General features: G+C 42.6%; 1 long non-coding RNA gene across 1 annotated transcript in view; it reads left to right on the forward strand.

Annotated features, from left to right (window-relative positions):
- LOC110356524 (uncharacterized) overlaps positions 1-18,090 on the forward strand; it is a 91,111-nt gene that overhangs the window by 24,451 nt on the left and 48,570 nt on the right. The window contains exon 1 of the long non-coding RNA XR_002409772.2: positions 1-18,090. This exon is cut by the window's left edge and continues 24,451 nt beyond it; it is cut by the window's right edge and continues 11,467 nt beyond it. This is a non-coding gene — a long non-coding RNA (uncharacterized LOC110356524).

Raw genomic sequence — 18,090 nt, forward strand, 5'->3', positions numbered from 1 at the left:
GTTGTCACCAGAAGTGAGTGTGAATACATTTTCCTGTCTTGTGAAAAATGCCGAAAATTCAAGCAATTCTTTGTGCCAAAGCCATGCGCATTGGAGACCTATCAAAATGGTTTTGTTTACTTGTTTATTTTTCCTGAGAGATGAGGAAAGGAGGTTGAGGAACAGAGGAGAGTTAGGAGAGTGAAGAGTGTGGTAGTTGAGTCCCTTTCCTACATGTCCTGCAGATATTCTGCTTGTTAGTAAGGAAGGGGCTTTTTCAACCTCCCCTCCATGTTGAATACTGCTCTGAGTAAACAACCATGCATGAACATGTATTGGAATAGGGTGGTTCGTGTCTCCTTTCTCTACTCAGCTACTGACTGGGGATTTTGATTTCTCATCTTTTCTAAAAAAAAAGTGTAAAAAAAAAAAACAAACAACAAAAAGAGAGAGAGCAAAGGCTCTTGTTGATTCCTCGTTTTCACAAGGAGTATCTTCCTGAATGTTTTCCAATCATTTAGCTCTACTTTTTTTTCCATGTTCAACTCAGCACCTAACTTTCCTGCTCTGTTCCAGAAGTGATGGTGTTGCTGTGATACAGAAGATAAAAGTACTTCTGTGCTTCTTGTGACACAGTGAGGAGAGACTGAGGCACAAGCAGCAGCACTTTGTAGGACTGGGATGAGTCTTGAGCACTCACTTGGTGTCTCAGGAGAGCAACGGTACTGGGAAGCAGAGGACCGACCCTTCAGGTCTTCTGGAGCTGGTCCCAGTGAGCTTAGCCTGTATCGGCACCATTCCTACTTATGTGAAATACCTACCTATACAAACAAGAGTAAAAAAGCAAAACCATAACCATCCTGGCAACATCAGAAAGAAAGGGAGATAAAGTAGACTCCCCTCTTCTTTTCTGCCCCCACCCCATTCCTTGACTCCAAAGGTCAGAATCTCTATCCAGAGGGCAAACCTTCTTGGCAGTGAAGCAGCCTTTTGAGTTAGATCAGCTATGAGAGAAGGTAAAAGTAAGTTGATGCATGTCTGAGCACTAAAATGCACTGAAGAGGAATGTACTGACCATTTGGGAAGTGTACCATTAAATGGTCAAACTTCTACTGTTGCGAGAGCATTCAGCAGCGGCCCACCTAGATTGCCACCATCATCCCAGCCAGGCAGGCACAGAAACATGGGAGTGTTTTTCTATGTCGACTTGTCTTCCTTCTTCCACCCCACCCTCCAAATTCAACATCTTAATGCTTCTGGAAACATGAACTGAACAAATCACCAATGGATGCTGCTAACCTTGTAGAAACTAGCGATGTTCTGGTAGCATCTACAGCCCACTGTGGTACATTCTGAGCTCAAAACATCTTTGTCCATTGTCATATTCCTACTGAAGTTGGTCTAAGTCATTAAGTTCATGGCCTTCTCTCTCTTTTCTCTTTAAAAACTTTCTCTCTTTTGGCCCATGAATATGGGAATGATTTTATGCTGGGTTCATCTTCAGTCTTCATCAGTAAATATTTTGCAAGTCAGAAATTCACCAAAGAACACTTATTTTGTCAGCACAAACATTAACTCAAGTCAGACCTGCTTGGACAGATGGATGAGAGGAGCGTTACGTGACTGACTTCAGAAGGGTTGCTCCAGAAATTGTCACAGCTGCTTGAATTTAAAATGTCAGAGACGTGCTCCAGTTACAGCTCCTGCTGGGCACCAAAGCCTGTTGAAAAACTCTAAAAGACAGCTGGAAAGGGAATATTGTAGCGAATGTCAGTGTGTTTTAATTGACTGGTCTGAGCAAGGAAATCCACAAAATACTGAGAGGCCAAATCTTTGCCCTCAGATAGTTGGTTTCAGGAGAACTTGGCAGGTGCCTTCAAAGTGTACATCATGCATCCCTGTTGTCTAAGAAGATAAGAGTCTAATGCAGCTGGTGAAGTTCAGCTTTGAGTTTGAGAGGTGTAGATCTGTGCTCAGCTCCACAGGTCAGGGGTTCAAACCTTGCTAACGAGTCTTGAAGAAGCAAATCTCACACATCTGTGGCAGAAATCAGCCCCAGAAGTTTAACACCAGAGAGTTCTCAGTAATCTATTGAAAAGCAATAATATGAAGAGGGAAGTTTTCTGCCTGAGAAAACTCAGTCTCCACACCTTGCTATATCTGAAAATGTGCTTTAGCAGTGGTGAAAATGTCACGTTATAACCAGTGCCAAGCAAATTGCACTGGATAGACCTGCGCAAATCAGATAGGCACCATTTGACGTAATTCAACAATAAGTAGAGTTTCTCAGCATTCAGTGTATTTGAGGACTTTGGCTGAGCTATATACTTGAGACAACCCATAAGGAAGGACTATTCCTACCTTCCTTCTTCATCTATCTCTTCACACTTTTTCATGACTTTCACCTAAGGAAGGTAGAGGGTGTGGTGAGGTGGTTTACTGTGCAGGGAGAAGGCAGGAGAGCTAATACATGTCTCAGATATGAAAATGTACTGTTAGGGAGCTAAGGCCACAGGCACGGGCAGGATGGAACAGGTCAAAACATCTTGATTCACATTTCAGTCAAAGAATTATGGAAGCTTCTGGAAAAAAATCCCTCAGATATGACATTCTTAGCTGATACCACAGTACTTTTTGTATGTAAATAAAAACAAGGCCAGCGTGTGGTGATTACTTGTATCTCTCATTTCTGTCATGCTGAGTTGTTGCTCACTTCCATGTATGGGGGAAAAAATGTGCACTTGAGCTTTATTTCTAATGATAGTTTTGTGATGAACTTTCTGATATCTTAGAAGGCACCAATGACTGCTAGAGAGTGGGTTGAGAAACAGCAGCGTAGATGCGCCTTCCCAGTACCTGGGTCAAGTGCAGCATGTTGTGATGCTCATTGGGAGAGACAGACAATATGGGAAAGGGCAGCAGCAGCAGCCAAGGAAAGCTGGTAGCAGGAAAAGGGGCTTAAGTGACTTAGAAAACAAGACATGCATACCTATTACATGTGAAAGTGAGAAAAAAACACTCTACTAAAAAATCTGTGGCACGATGCAGAAAGAAATGAGTGCTGTACCTTGTGGCACAGCCTTTTAAAGAGTGAAAAAGATGCTCTTGTTCCCCTGAGGTTTGCTTCAAATGAAGTTTCAGCTTCAGCTGGTGAAGAAGCCAGCCACCTTGCTCCTTTGCAGCCCTGCTCCCGTGTGTATACACGCTCAGTGCACAGAGAGGAAAGCTCATGCTCCCAAGCAATGCAGCTGCTTGTGACACTTGGGGCAGGAAGATAGCAGCTCCTCTTTCAAATGAGGGTGGAAGGTTAAAACAGAACCATAACCTGAGGGGCTGCTATATTTTTTGTATTGTGGGAAGCACCAGGCACCAAAAAGAAATGAAAGAAAAATCCACTTCTGTCCCCAGAGATCCTGCAGTCTAAACAGACAAGTGAACAAAAGGTGGGAGAGCAAAGGGATGCCTGGAGAAGTGAAGCAGTGGCCCAAGGTCACAGAGACAGGGCAAGGTTAGCAGAGGAACCAAATCTTTCCTAGTTGCAACCAATCCTTTGTCTATTTGTTGGATGATCTTGACTTAAGATGCCATTTTCAGTGCCAAGCTAGCAACTATAATCACAGTCTAGTCATCTTTATTGAGTTCTTGTAGTTTACTCAGACAGCCTTATAGGCACAGCACTTTATGGACCTCTAAAACGGCAGGTATCTGCTGTGAGGAGCTCGGTTTAGACTGTGCTTAACACTGTAAGGTAACGGCAGACAATAAACTAAAGAAGACAGGTGGGAGGGCTGTAACACTGAATGTGCTGATATATCAAAGAAAAGGTAATGAAATCCTACGTGGCTAGATCATCCTTCATCCATAAAACAGGACAGTTCACAGCAAGGAAGGATTACATTGAAATGCAGCTCTGCCTTACTAACATTTTTTGGGCCATCTTCGCTCCTCTTTTGCCTGTGCTGTGATGACCACTAGGCTTTTCTCACAAGATTTTCCCTTTGATTTTAAGCTTAGTGGGTGAACAATTAAATAAAGCTTTTATAGCCTCTAAGGATAAGCCAAATATAGGTCAAAAGCTGTTTACCTAGTATCAGTTTTTACAAAAGAGGATGAGGTTGGACCTGGAAGTAAAGGTGTATTAGTCAGTGAGAACGTATGTACAGAAAAATACATTGCTAAAGGAAGAGTGAACACAAAGAAATTACATTAGTCTGGTCTGCTTGGGGAGACTGGAGAATCACTGCCCTGCAATACCAAAAGCCAGGAGGGTGAAATCACATTCACAGTAGCAATTCTATAAATGTACACTACAATTGTTGGGCAATACAGTGCTTCATGAGGAAGATACAGGAAAAAAGGTAGAGACAACTAAGCAGTAATAATCCGATTGCAATTGTACCAAATATTTTGGAATCTGTGAAAGCAAGGAGCAATCAAACATGTGGAGCTGAACAGAAAGCACACTAAAAACCAACACAGGTTTATCAAAGAGATGTGCTGCCTGCTAACTTCCTGTGATAAAGAGATTATACCCATGGGATTGCCTTTGTATAAAACATCAAAAAACACGTGAGACAGTGCCCCGTGGGAAACTGTCAGTAAAACCAGAAAACAGTGCAAGAACTGTAAGGTGAATAAGAAGGCTTTAGTAGTTGCACAAAAAGGATCTATCAGTCTCAGGGAAGTAACTGACAATCTTTCTCAAGAATCTTTGCAAGATCTTTCAATAGACAATAAAGGAAAAATTGTAAAGAAAGAGAAAAGCCTTCATTCACAAGATGGCTGTGAGCCATGAATGTGGCATGGCTACGAACAAGCAAATATCACGGTAGGCTGCACTGGGAGAAGCACATCCAGTAGAGGTGGGTAAGTGGTCACACCACTGTGTAAGGCACAGGTCAGGCAACAGGAATTGCAGCATTTTTCTGTATAAAATGTAAATGTAGATTTCCAGCTCTCTACATTCAAATGAGATTAATCACAAGCCGACAGGAGAATGGACAGGAGCAAAAGAGTGTCTTTTACAAAAAGAGTACAATTCTTACTGTCTAGCAAAAGAACGATGAGCAAGTGTATGACTACAGTCAGAAAATAAATGATGATGAGCAAGTGCACAGGATGGGTACTCAGTGCCAGAGAAGATTAATTCAGGTGAAAGAACAGGCACACACAGACTAACTAGGGACACTCTTGAACTAGACATTTCTAACCATCAGAGGAGCAAGGTTCTGGAACAGTTTTTGGATGGGGTCAGGCTACAAGACCAAACTATTTTGAAGGTGGCACATAATTTGGCTGCCTGCAACAGCAGGGGCTAGATGCAATGATCTGGGGCTTCCCTTCTTGCCCCAAGCTCCTGCAGGTTAAGGAGAAATGGGCGATATCATGGGTGCACATAGGGAACTAACCTCCACAGGAATTGTTATTCGCTGGCTGTTGTTGAGGGTGGGTTTGTTGTTGTTGTTTTTTGTTTTGTTTTGTTTTGTTTTGTTTTCTGTGTTAACATTTTTTGAACACTAGCTGACTGGGTCTTGATTGTGATATCTTTTGGAGTAATCTTCACACCTTCAAGATCATGTCATCCAGCAGGGAGTACAACCCTGAGCATGCCACCCTGCAAGAATATGTCCAAAAGAGCTGAGTGTTCCTAGGAGAAGGCAATGTATCATTGAGACATAAACGCAGGTATGAAGTTCTAAGAGATGCTCTGTTTTATTTATCTGCTGTGGGGAAGAGGTAGTATGCAAAGTACAGAAAATAAACTGTGGGTTGAGCACTGCTTTTATGATAACTAAGAAACTTCACAGTACATCAATTCTAAAACAGCCTCCAGTCTTTAATCCAATAGCTGAGGCTTACAAACAACTTGCTATTAATACCATAACTCACTGAATCTTCATGATTCTCTGGGTCAGAAATGCGGCTCTGGTGATCAGAATTCAATAGATCTCCACCTCTTCACACCAGCATTTGGTCTGGCCACACAGTCGTCCTGGTAGATTTTGGTTTAAGCTGTGTATTAATTTATTTACGATATTTGTCTTTGCACTTCAACAGAGTAAAGTTATCAGTTATTTGAATAATGTAATATGAAAGGGAAACACTATTTCATTTAGAGATCTACAGGAATAATTCAGTGTTCCAAATAGCCTCTTGACAGATATCTGCAAATTAAAGGTTGCTTTCTTTCTCAATTTAATAATAGGGCTCTTCTAGACACATCCATCATAGTAAAATTAATAATAATAATTTAAAAAACAACAAAAACCCACCACCACAACAACAAAAACAAACAAACACACACACAAACTAATTTAGCAACTCCTCACATAGATCTGGGGTATTTATATGGAAGTAATCACAGATTACTGAATTATTTCAACCTTTAGTAAATCTCTAAATATCACTTACAGAAGTAGACACTGAGGTTTCTCCTTCTGTGAGCTGGCGTCAGTGGGCTGCCCTTCAAATCTGCCCTGACCACCTTCTAGCAGCTGGGCTTCAGATTTCTTGCTCCACAAGGAGCTGCTAAAAATGGTCAAAACCAGGTTCGTGATTTTGATTTGTATTAGTTGTATGCACTGCTCTGCCTTCAGGAAAATGAGGATGGAAACAGTGCTGCTCCCCATCTGTGGCATTTGCTTTTCTCCTTGCAATCTAAACTCCTCTGGGTCATTATCAAACAACATTCTTACAGTCTTTTGGTTCTCTGCTCAAAGCTGTTTCAGACCAGACCTCAGGAAACACCAAATGTTTTATATTCCTGTTGAAAAGGGCATGTACAGTGAGTCTTAACGCCTACTCGGGTCAGGTACTTCTTTGATTCTACTACAAAAGAGGGAAGTCAAGAGCTGCAGTTCCCGCAGAGTTATTCTGTGTTTATCTCCAAAGGGGTATGACATTGGAAGCTTAGTAACAAGCACCCATCCTCCTAAGCAGACAAAGTTAAATGCAAATTTCATGGCAATGCAAATGCAGAATTTCCATTTCATGCTTGGAAGAAGGGGATGGCTTTGTATGACCTGATCCAATTTCAGAGTTTTCCAGAACTAATAGATCTGATCTGATCCAAACTAGCTGCTGCTGCCCTTGAGTGCCTGCAGTTTTTGCTGTCTTCTTGCTGTTTCTGTATTTATTTCCTGGAATATGATCCTCTGACCTTCCCTGTCCCCCAGTACTGACTCTTTAGTATTTTGTGAAGTTCCTCTTTTCCTCCCATGGGGGTTCAGTTAGAGCCCACATTTCTAGTCTAGACTCCTAGCTTTGGCCATTCCAACCCACTCCAGCCTGTTCATATTCTCATGTCTCCCTGTCTACAACATTAACATCTCCACTGCCCTTCTCATGTTCAGGCATTGAAATAGCATCCCATAGGTATGCCATAGTCCTGCTGGCTGCTACTGATTGCTTGGTTAGCAGGTTGTACAAAAGCTAACAGCCATTTAACTTAAATGCCGCTTCACTGTGCTCAGTGCAAATCCCTGTGTGTGTCACCAAGCAAGAAAATGGGAGCCAGTGGCAGCTTCTTGCATTGATGCAGCTCTTATGTGTCCCCATCGGGGCTGATCTGTGCAGGGACAGGGGTAAATGATAGTTTTGCCCCTTTGGTTTTGGTGAATCCTTTTGGTTTTTTTCACCCAGATAAAAGTCTTGCCTTGCCTTGCCTTACATTGCCTTTCCCTTTTGCTTTCCCTGCTGCAGCACATGCATTAAAGCATCCTTTCAGCGGTGCCCAACAATAGGATGAAGGGCAACTGGCACAGACTGAAGCACAGGAGTTTCCCTCTGAATATGAGGAAAAACTTCTTTACCTTGAGGGTGCCAGAGCCTGGACCAGGCTGCCCAGGGAGGTTGTGGAGTCTCCTTCTCTGGAGACATTCAAACCCACCTGGACACATTCCTGTGAGATCTGCTCTGGTGGGTTGGACTAGATGATCTCCAGGGGTCCCTTCTGACCCCAACCAGTCTGTGATTCTGTGATTCTGTGGTCTGTTGGCTGGAGCAGCTCCCCAATGACACGGGGCAGCTACCCAAGGGCACATAGGAAGTCTGTGGTAGAGCAGGAAATCAAACCTCCATCAAAATGCAAAATCATCACTGTCAGAGCCTGAAACAATGACATATTATTCATTTGTTTAACTTGGAGCACAGGCAAAATGACACGTCTTGTGATCACTGTTGAGGGGGACGGAAGTAACTCTTTGCTGACTTCATACATGTGTTGATGTCCTTGCAGCAGAGATAAAGCTCAGGGCTCTAATACAGGGATACAAGTGACCCCCCAAAATCTGCAGCTTCAAAGGCTTGGGGCTCCTTCATCCTCTAGCAGGAACATGATATTGCTGCCCTTCATAAAGCTGTTATATGGAGCAGTCAAGAGCTTAAATTGTAGAATCATAGGATCGTTTCAATTGAAAGGGACCCTCAGGATGAATGAATGTGCCCCCAAATGAGGGACCAAAGCTTGCCCAGGCCCTGCTTATGAATCACAATACAAAACATGGCCACTCTGATCTCAGTTTGTTCACATTTTCAGGAAAAGTGATTGGGAAGAAACCTCCCCTAAGGCTCAACCCTGTTCTCCAGACTGTGGACTAGTGAAAAGGGACAGCAGAGGAAGGATCTCTCGTGCCCAAAGCAGCTCATGCAGAGCAGCATGAAACCCTCCCCACCTAACCCACAGCACACTCTTCTAGAGATCTCCTTTCACTTCAGCCAGGGCAATGCCACGGCCTTGAATCACATTCCTCTCCCGAGTAGCCATATACACAGTCTGGTTCCTCTCACTGCGCATTCATTCCCACAAAGTGTGTGGTGCATGCATGAGATACTGTCTGCGTAACTATTCCTCTCTTAATAAATTATTGATAAAGCTTCTCCTTGACAGACTGCAAAGCCAGGGAGCCCTGGGCAATTCTACTCCTCCCCTAAAATGTTCTAACACTTGTATTTATCTGAAAATAAATGCATGATTTTTCCTGATGACTTTGCAGCTTTTGAATTGTCTTCTTCAGGAAGACAAATACTTTGGCTTCCTGCAGACAGGAAAACTACTTCCCTCTTGCCCCCCTACACTCAACTTTCAGATTTCTTTTGGATTTAATAGAGAAATACTCTTGTGGAGACATGACCAGACTGCTTACTGAAAGATCATGAAGTATCAACTCTAGACTGACAGCTGGCTTTGGTGTAAATGCTCAACAAAGAAGTGAATTAACACACAAACACTATTTCACAGTTGTAGCTGCCTTGTGCTAAACGCTGCTCTGTGATCTTGTCAGCAAGGGATGAAGGCAGTACTATCTCCAATAGGCTCCTTAAGGAAAACCCTGTTGGACAACGGGAAGGAACAGAAAGCAATGGGGTGACTGCAAAATATTTAAACTCCTCAGTTCTGGTGCTGTTTTCCTCCTGTTTGTATGAGCTGGCCCTGTACATGTTTGGTTTTCCACTGTGCAGATGTGTGTACAACCTTCTGACAAACCACAGAAACGATCCATTAGCTGTGGCAAAAGACGGGGAGTTGGGATTATCAGTTTTTATTCAGGAAACCATCCCAATGCTACTGAGTGATACAGGAGACTCACTGAGCACTTTCTTGACTCAGCTAATCCATCTAAACCAGCGAACAGGGTCCAAAGCTTTTTAAGTCTTAAAAGCACTATGTATAATTAACAGACGTGAAGAATGTATGTCAGTTCTCAAAGGAAAGGTCAACGCCAGCAAGACTGACATTGTTACTGGTTTTGTTATTATGCCTCGTTCCCACTGGGAGCACAGCTTTTCACTGGGGTAGGGCAGTATTTCACAGGTTGTGTTTCTATACAGCTGTATATCTGAAGAGCTGAAGACCCATGGGATCATTCAGGTTTTATAAACACAGGAAGTTCTCAGAACAGTAGGAAAACATAATTGTAGCAGAATTTCCCCAAATACAGATTCAAACTGACCACCCGGGAGCCAGCGTGGCAGATGTGAGCTTCTCAGCAGAGTGCCTGCCCCGAGTCGTCTTTGTATATCTTAGACCACTAAAAACATGAACCACAGCCATATCTCTGCTGGAAACTGAGTTCCCCAGGCACACTCTGACTACAGTAAGTTACCTTGGAGGTCTGTTAGTAGCCAAAACCTGGTTTATTTCTAGAAAGAGACAGAGGAGCCTTCAAATGGCATTGGAAATTGTAAGTAATGCCACATACAGCACTTGCTGTCCCAGCCACAACCAAGGTTAAGCTGGGTTCAGGGGACTCTTTGCAATGCTTGAGCTAAACAGGCAGGCTTGGGGCAGGCAGCTCTGCTGGACCTGTGCCCGTGCACAGGTCATGCCATGTTTGAAGGGCTTTATCGATTACTGGAGGTTGGTGTGCAGTTTTTAGAAACTGGGATAACCATGAAACTTGATATTCTTTCCAATTTTCCCCAAATCATCTTTCTAAAGTTCTGCATTCATTTACTGTGCCAAAAATATTCTTAAATATTCCCTTTTAAGTCAGCAAAATCTCCTGCCATTTCCATGTTTAACTTCAACGTTATATTTATCTGCTCTGTTTTGCTCTTCTAGAGTCAGGTACGACTCTTTTGTTCTCATTGAAAGCTGAAAATGCTCCATTGCCAGTCTGGGTTTGTGCTGACATTAACCACTGGCTTCATGGACAGGGGTCCTTCAAATTCTGCAAGGAAGGGGGTGTAGAAAAAGGGATGGTAAAAAGCAGGTAGAGGTTGGAATATCGTCAACACTTATCAGCTCTGTTTGTATAAGTGGTTACATATATTCTCATTTAAAGCATTCAGAGCTGTCAATGACAGTCCCTGCATGGTAAGAACCTGCATCTTAGGGTTTTCTGTTTAAAATTTGATATAGCTGTTATCTCCATAAGTCATCAGATATCACACCCCAATGGCCATTGTTTACTCACATCAGAGAAAAATACAAGTTAGTTTTCCTTCAGTACTCAGGTCTCACTAGCCAATCCTTGTTTGACATTATGAAGTATCATAAAATTTATGTAAGACTGTTGTTTTCCCTGTATTTTTCACTATTACCAATATAGATTTTCAAGCAAAAGCTACATATATTAACAAACCTTTTCTTGCTACTTCTTTCTCCAGACCTAGTGGTCTGGCTCAATTCTTGATTTGTGGATAAACTTAAGGGTACGATATATTAACACCATTTTGGTTTTACATACCTTCTTTGCTGCCTGAGACCTGCATTTAAAACTTTAATCCAGAGTGAACTGATAGGAAAAACATTGACTGCTGGCTAGAATGAATATTTCTAATCCATCTTCATTGAAGGTACACCCAGTTCACTCTCCTTAATCCTAAATGATAACTGTTTCCCATACACCTGGGAAAGATGTTTAATATTGAAAATAAACTAACTGGAGTGCCTCAGGGCAACATCTGTGGCAGGAATTACCTTCCCAGTGAGGTAATCTCTCCATTCAGCTTTTAAAGGTTATAATTTTCAGTGCCAGGGTCTTTAGAGGTCTTCAGTCAGGATTATGAGTTTTCAGATGTCTTGCACTCTAGTTGGGATCTCTTTGTATAACTTTTGTTGGTTTGTTTTTTGCATTACCAGTGAATGTTTTTTAGGAAACCACTGAAATGATCATGGGAAGGACGCTGACAGAAATGGGACCTCAGATGCCCCCTGACCTGTTAGAGATATTGCAAAACACTGTCTCTAGCTATCTCTATGAACAGAGTTTCTGAGTCCTGATCTTGGGAACAAAGAGCTTATTTCTGAAGCTAATAATTTAAGATTAATCTGAATTAGATTCCTCAGTCTGAGTATCTCAAAATAAGATGTCTTCTCATTTATTTGACAGGCTTTGGAGAAAAGTTTTTCAAACTTTCTGCACCACAGAAAGGTCTCATGGCCCCAGTTGCACCTCACCCATGCAGCACAAGCAAACACAAGCAAACACTGAAAAGAAAGGCTTGACCTTCAAGAATTTGCAACCTGAAAAAGATGTCCTTCATTCCAGGGACATTTTCAAAACTGAAAGAGTGATTTTACTGCTAGTTTTGTGCCTCAATATCCTGAATTATGACATGTCAAACTGTGGGATGGAAGACAAGGGCCAGCAATTGTCCACGCCGGCACTGCACACACCTCAGTGCAATGCCGTGGGAAGATACCAGCTGTGGTCTGGCAGCCATAAAGCTGCTTGGTGTGTGGTCCAGATGACCTATCTTGCATTTCCACAGGGCATATTAACTCAGATACTAACACATCTACACCATTTCGAGTTCTGGTACTACTGTAGTCATCAGCGGCTTGAAGCTTGTGGGGCCACTTGGTGGGCAGCATTTTAGGAAACTTCTGAGGATTATGTCCTTGAAGCTCATGTTCCTGTCTGGTAAGTATGGAGTGTTTTTTTACAAGGATGACACAAAGGATTTCTAGAAACTTCTTCAAAAAAAAACAGTTCAACTTTGTGTTTTATTTGCACACTGAACTCCGGAACAAGTAGTTACCTTACGTAAAAAAATTTCAGTTAGTGAGACACAGATAAAGATGTCACAGGGGAAGAGCAGATTTGTCCCAAAAAAGCTACAATATGAAAAGAAATTTTCTTGCATCATGTATACAGTAGAAGAGCATAAACAAGGCAGAAGCATCAGGCTTTCACATTTTCTAAGGGACCTTGCTCTGGATTCTGTTGTATTGAAAAGACATTCTAATATGTGCATAACAAAAGCATCAACTATTCTACTCTACTCATCCCCAAAAAATCATGCAGTTTTGATGGTATAATGGTACAACCAGAATTTCTTGTTACCAGAGCTATGACGATTATAGAATCATAGAATGGTTTGGGTTGAAAGGACCTTTAAAGACCATCCAGTCGTACCTCTCTGCCATGGGTAGGGGCATCTTTCACTAGATCAAATTGCTTAAAGTCCTGTCCAAACTGGCTCTGAACATTTCCACTCATGGGGCATCTACAGTTTCTCTGGGCAACCTGTTTCAGTGTCTCACCACACTCATTGTATGACAACACATGAGCCTGTCCATGCCTCTCAACAACACAAGTGGGTGCAGGTATCTGTAATACAGACTTGAGCTGATCCATCCAGTCTACTCCCACTGCTGCCTCCTGTGCCTGCAGACTCCCAGAGGCAGTGCAACGTAGAGATAAAGGAGGGGTTGACTGTGAACCTTCCCAGAGACCTTCCATATACCTTGTCTGGATGATTGCATTATTCATGAAGAGTGACCAAGGCAGGTGTCAGATTTGGACATGAATAAGAGACGAAGGAGTGGCTAGTTCTTCCCTGAGCCAGGAAGTCCAGGCATTTTTCACCTTTGTGGACATTATAAATCCTATTCATAATCTGGCCAAGGTCTATGTTGAAATAATATAGATTTCCTTTCGTCTGTTACTTTTACTATTGAGACATTTTAAATCCCCACTCTTCTAATAGAAACTGTCCTACAATTCTCAGACCAAACTTACAGACAGATAAGTCCCTGTTCCAGCACTTCTTTTAGTAGTTCTCCCTCTATGGTTTATACCCATCCCTTCATTTCACATTATACAGAATGATCACCTCCTTTCTATTTGTTAAACCAAACAAACATATAAGTGGCTTTAGGTTGAGAGGAGATTAGACTTGTCTCACAGAATTGCACAGCAAATCTCAAGCACCTCTTCCAAACCATGCTTGTTCTAGATCATGGAGGGCTGGAGTTGTGCAGTGAAGTATTAAAGACAGGGATTTGCTGACTCCTGTGGAAAAAACAAACAAACAAACCAACCTTCCCTGCTGTACCATTACTGGAAATATCTCATCTGAAAAACCCCTGGCTCACAATGATTATTTTCATGCTGAATTGCCCCCTCCCCCAGCCACACTGCTTTCGAGTCATGTGGGATTATTCCAAATACAGAAAGCTTTTTATAGTTCCTGCTATCAGGGTTGGATTTTATGTTATTTATTTATTTATTTATTTATTTACTTACTTATTTTCCAGCATTCTAGGTTGGAGATTTTTCAGTCCTCTGAGTGTACGGAGTTCTCTGGACTTGGCTCTTACCTGGGATATGACTGTACTCTTTGATATGTGCTCCATTCTCCTGATTGCCTAGGTTTTACAAGCAATCCTACATCTTCCTCCTTACTAAAACAAGAAACACAATGTTCACTTCACGTTTTATCTAGGACTTTAGTCCCCCCCCCAATCCATACTGGCCCTGCTTCTTTTGTTCTTCTTCCTTTTAACAGCTAGACACCTTTCACTACCTCATTATTATTATTATTATTATTATTTTTATTTTTATTTTTATTTTATTTTTTTTCCAGAAATAACTCATTTTGACTCTTGGCATTTCTCATCCTGTTGAGAGAATTAACAGATTGAATATTTTGCTCATGCTTCTGAGAGGGCGGTCCCAGTTTGTCTTTCTTATTCAGGTTGGATTGTAGGAATAATTTGCTAAAAGTGAATAAGCAAGAACCCTTTACTTGTAAACAGAACTTAATCGGTAATGGAATAATTTAGCGATAACATCACAGTGCCCTTCTGGCATGGGATGCACCATCAATTTCATGCTCATTGATTCCATTTACTTACCGTGGCATGCAGACTGCAGCTCCCATCAGACCTCTGGAGCCCACCATGGAAAGGTCACTATAATTGCCACATGCATTTAATTTAACATCCCTCACAAGAGACTGTCTTGTGATTCCCCATTTCCATGTCTCCCACCTTAAGTGATGTGCAAGTTCTGCTGGGCAGGCACAACTCATCCATTTGGTGTGCGCACCTCACCACAGGGCTCTTAGATGTCACCATGTCCATACTAAGAGGAAATGATGGTGCTTTGCTCCACTTTAATCATCCCTCAATTTTGTGAGGACTAAAACCGTCCAAAGTATTTTGATGTAAGTCTGGCTGACAGCTTTTTTAATGTGAATAACGAAAAGAAGTAGGCTGAAATTAAATACCTCCAAAATGTTTTGTCAGTTTTCCCTTTATGTTCCAACTCTACTTGGCACCGACAAACAAATAAGATGCATATGAAAATAAAATCACCAATGAATAACGCATTTCTTCAGGAGAGCATGTAAAGCCAGGAAGATTGTCTTTCCCATTTATGAGTTTAAAGAATGAATAATTTAGCAACATACTGGCACACTAAATATTTATTTGTGGTACTGCTCTGAGCAGAAAAGATTTTAAAGGGCACAGAAAACTTTACTTTGACCATAAAGCTACAAATAGGAGATTTACAGACCTTCTTAAAGGATTTAGGAACAGGAACCTCAGTTGCAATTGGATTTATGCTACTAAATCCCTGAATTTCTTCTGGAAACACCCTTTAACATCCTTTGTGGTTCCTAGATACTTACATTGGTTTGTCTCAACGTGCCTTCTACTTCTGGCATTTTTTGAACACAGCATGTGCTAACACTGTAGAATCAGCACTTGAAAAAAACACACATCAGCTGCTTTGGTTTTAATTATAAATACACTTCATGCAATTAAAAATTAAATCCACCATCCTTGACTAGCTTTTCTGAAATTGGGCTAACAATCTGAGACTTGTTTTGCTGTGTGCAAAGCAAATCATGATCAGTCCTCCCTGCAATCAGCCTCTGGAGAAAAGATGGGGGTGGAAAAAGAGGATAGCAATTTGCTGTAAGTAGAAAGGAAGGAACATGGTCACATGTTTGCCACCATGCGGTTTCCAAAGATGAAAAGCAAGCACCTAAAACCCTCCAGGCAACTCAGTGTCTCTGTTTTTTCTCTCTGTTTTCAGGTGTCACCATTTGAAATGACACTTAGGCTCCTAAATCTCTGAGTTCCTTTTCTGTAGCAGTTTACAGCAGTGGATGAAGGGACAGGACAGAGTGGACAACATGATCAGACAAAGCCCGGCTTTTAAGTACTTGGCTTTATAGTTCATACACCATGATTTTAAGATGGAGCTAACTGTATGTAATTTTAGCTGGAAAGAAACAGCATAGACAAAGCTGTAAAAAGAGATCACATTTTTAAAAAGATGCACAAGATGCCAGAACTGTGACTGAGCATCTGGGTGTTTGCTTTCTGAGTCATATTACAAGAAGCTTTTTCTGTGTTGTTCATTTGGCAGCTCCCTTTTTTTAACAAGCTGATCATATTGTTTTCCTCTGCAAAGTGGTAAGATGAACACATTTTCAAACTAATGAATAAGCTGCCTGAATTCTTCTAGTTTCTGCCAAATCTCCCACGCAGGAAAAGTACCTCATGGCCCTAATAGCCTGACCACAGCAGAGTCTGGAAACCCAGGATTCAGATGCAGTGTTCCTGAGAGAGGCACAAAAAGTTTAAATGAGATGGTTTTCTGAAAGAGGAGTCCTGGTTAAAAGTTAGGCCATGCATTTAGAAACCACTGGATGGTTGTATTGGGTTTTCCTGGCAGAGTCTGATAGCAGGGGGACTACAGGGGTAGCTTCTGTGAGAAGCTGGTAGAAGCTTCCCTATGTCCAATAGAGCCAATGCCAGCTGGCTCCAAGATGGACCCACCACCAGCCAAGGCTGAGCCCATCAGTGACAGTGGTAGAGCCCCTGCGATAACATATTTAAGAAGGAGAAAAAAAACCCTGCACAACAACAATCAGAAGAGAGGAGTGACACCATGTAAGAGCAACAACCCTGCAGGCACACAGATCAGTGAAAAAGGAGGGGCAGGAGGTGCTCCAGGCACCAGAGCAGATTCCCCTGCAGCCCGTGGTGCAGAACATGGTGAGGCCAGCTGTCCCCTGCAGTCCATGGAGGTCCATAGTGGAGCAGATCTCCACCTACAGCCCACAAAGGACCCCACTCCAGAACAGGTGGATGCCTGAAGGAGGCTGTGACCCCATGGTATGACCATGCTGGAGCAGGGTCCTGGAAGAACTTTGGCCCCTTGAAGAGAGGAGCCCATGCTGGAGCAGGATTTCTAGCAGAAGCTGTGACCTCTTGGGGGACCCAGTGTGGAGCAGTCTGTTCCTGGAGGACTGTACCCCATGGAAGGGACCCACACTGAAGCAGTTTGTGAAGAACTGCAGCCCGTGTGAAGGATTCACGTTGAAGATGCCTGTGGAAGACTGTCTCCTGTGGGAGGGACCCCACACTGGAGCATGTGAAGAGTGTGAGGAGGAGAGTGGAAGAGGCAACATGTGATGAACTGACCACAATCTCCATTCCCCATCCCCCTGCGCTGCTTGAAACGTGGGGAGGAGGTAGAGAATTTGAGAGTGAAACTGAGCCTGGGAAGAAGGGAGAGGTAGAGCAAAGGTGTTTTAACCTCTATTTTTTATTTCTCATTGCCCTGTTCTGATTTGATTGGTAATAAATTAACTTTCCCAAGTTGAGTCTGCTTTGCCCATGATGGTAATTGCTGACTGACCTTTCTGTCCCTATCTTGACCCATGAGCCTTTTGCTGTATTTCCTCTCCCCTGACCAGCTGAGGAGGGGAGTGATAGAGCGGCTTTGGTGGGCACTGGGTGTCCAGCCAGGGTGAGTCCACCACAATGGCTTTATCTGGACTTTGTTATAGCAGATGGTTGGAGCCAGACTAGATAATAGCAATGGTCCTTTGTGGCTGAATAAACCATAAATGACATGAAGGTAGCAATGTGTATTCATGTGAAACCTGCAAAACCTACTTGAAACCATCACTGGAATTACAAAACCAGGCACATGGAGGCTAGGGAAAGCCAGAATTAAGGAAAGACTTCTAATTTATGCACAGCCACTATGTTTGCCGTTTAAATTTGTATTATTAAATGCTCATTACTCTGTGATGTGAGGGGTCAGAAGGAAAAAGAGCTCTTTTCTGACCTCTCCTGGCCAGTTGGTGACAAACCAGAGTGAGAAGACCCATGTCATGGGCCGCTGGGAACACCTGCTTTTGGTTTTGGTAACCCTGGAAGCAAGGACCTGGGCACAGGGCTCCCTGTCACACTGCCCAGAGTGGTGGGCTATGGGCCTGAACCCACACACCACCAGGGAGGGTTGTACTTTGCCTTTCTTTAATGAGTGCTCCAGCTGGCCCAATTCTGAGTTTCTCCCTGACAGACAGGCTTATGGTGACATTCAATGCTGCAGTGCTCCACTCCATCAGTGA

Source organism: Columba livia, chromosome 2 (assembly GCF_036013475.1).
Source record: "Columba livia isolate bColLiv1 breed racing homer chromosome 2, bColLiv1.pat.W.v2, whole genome shotgun sequence".
Lineage (NCBI taxonomy): Eukaryota > Metazoa > Chordata > Aves > Columbiformes > Columbidae > Columba > Columba livia.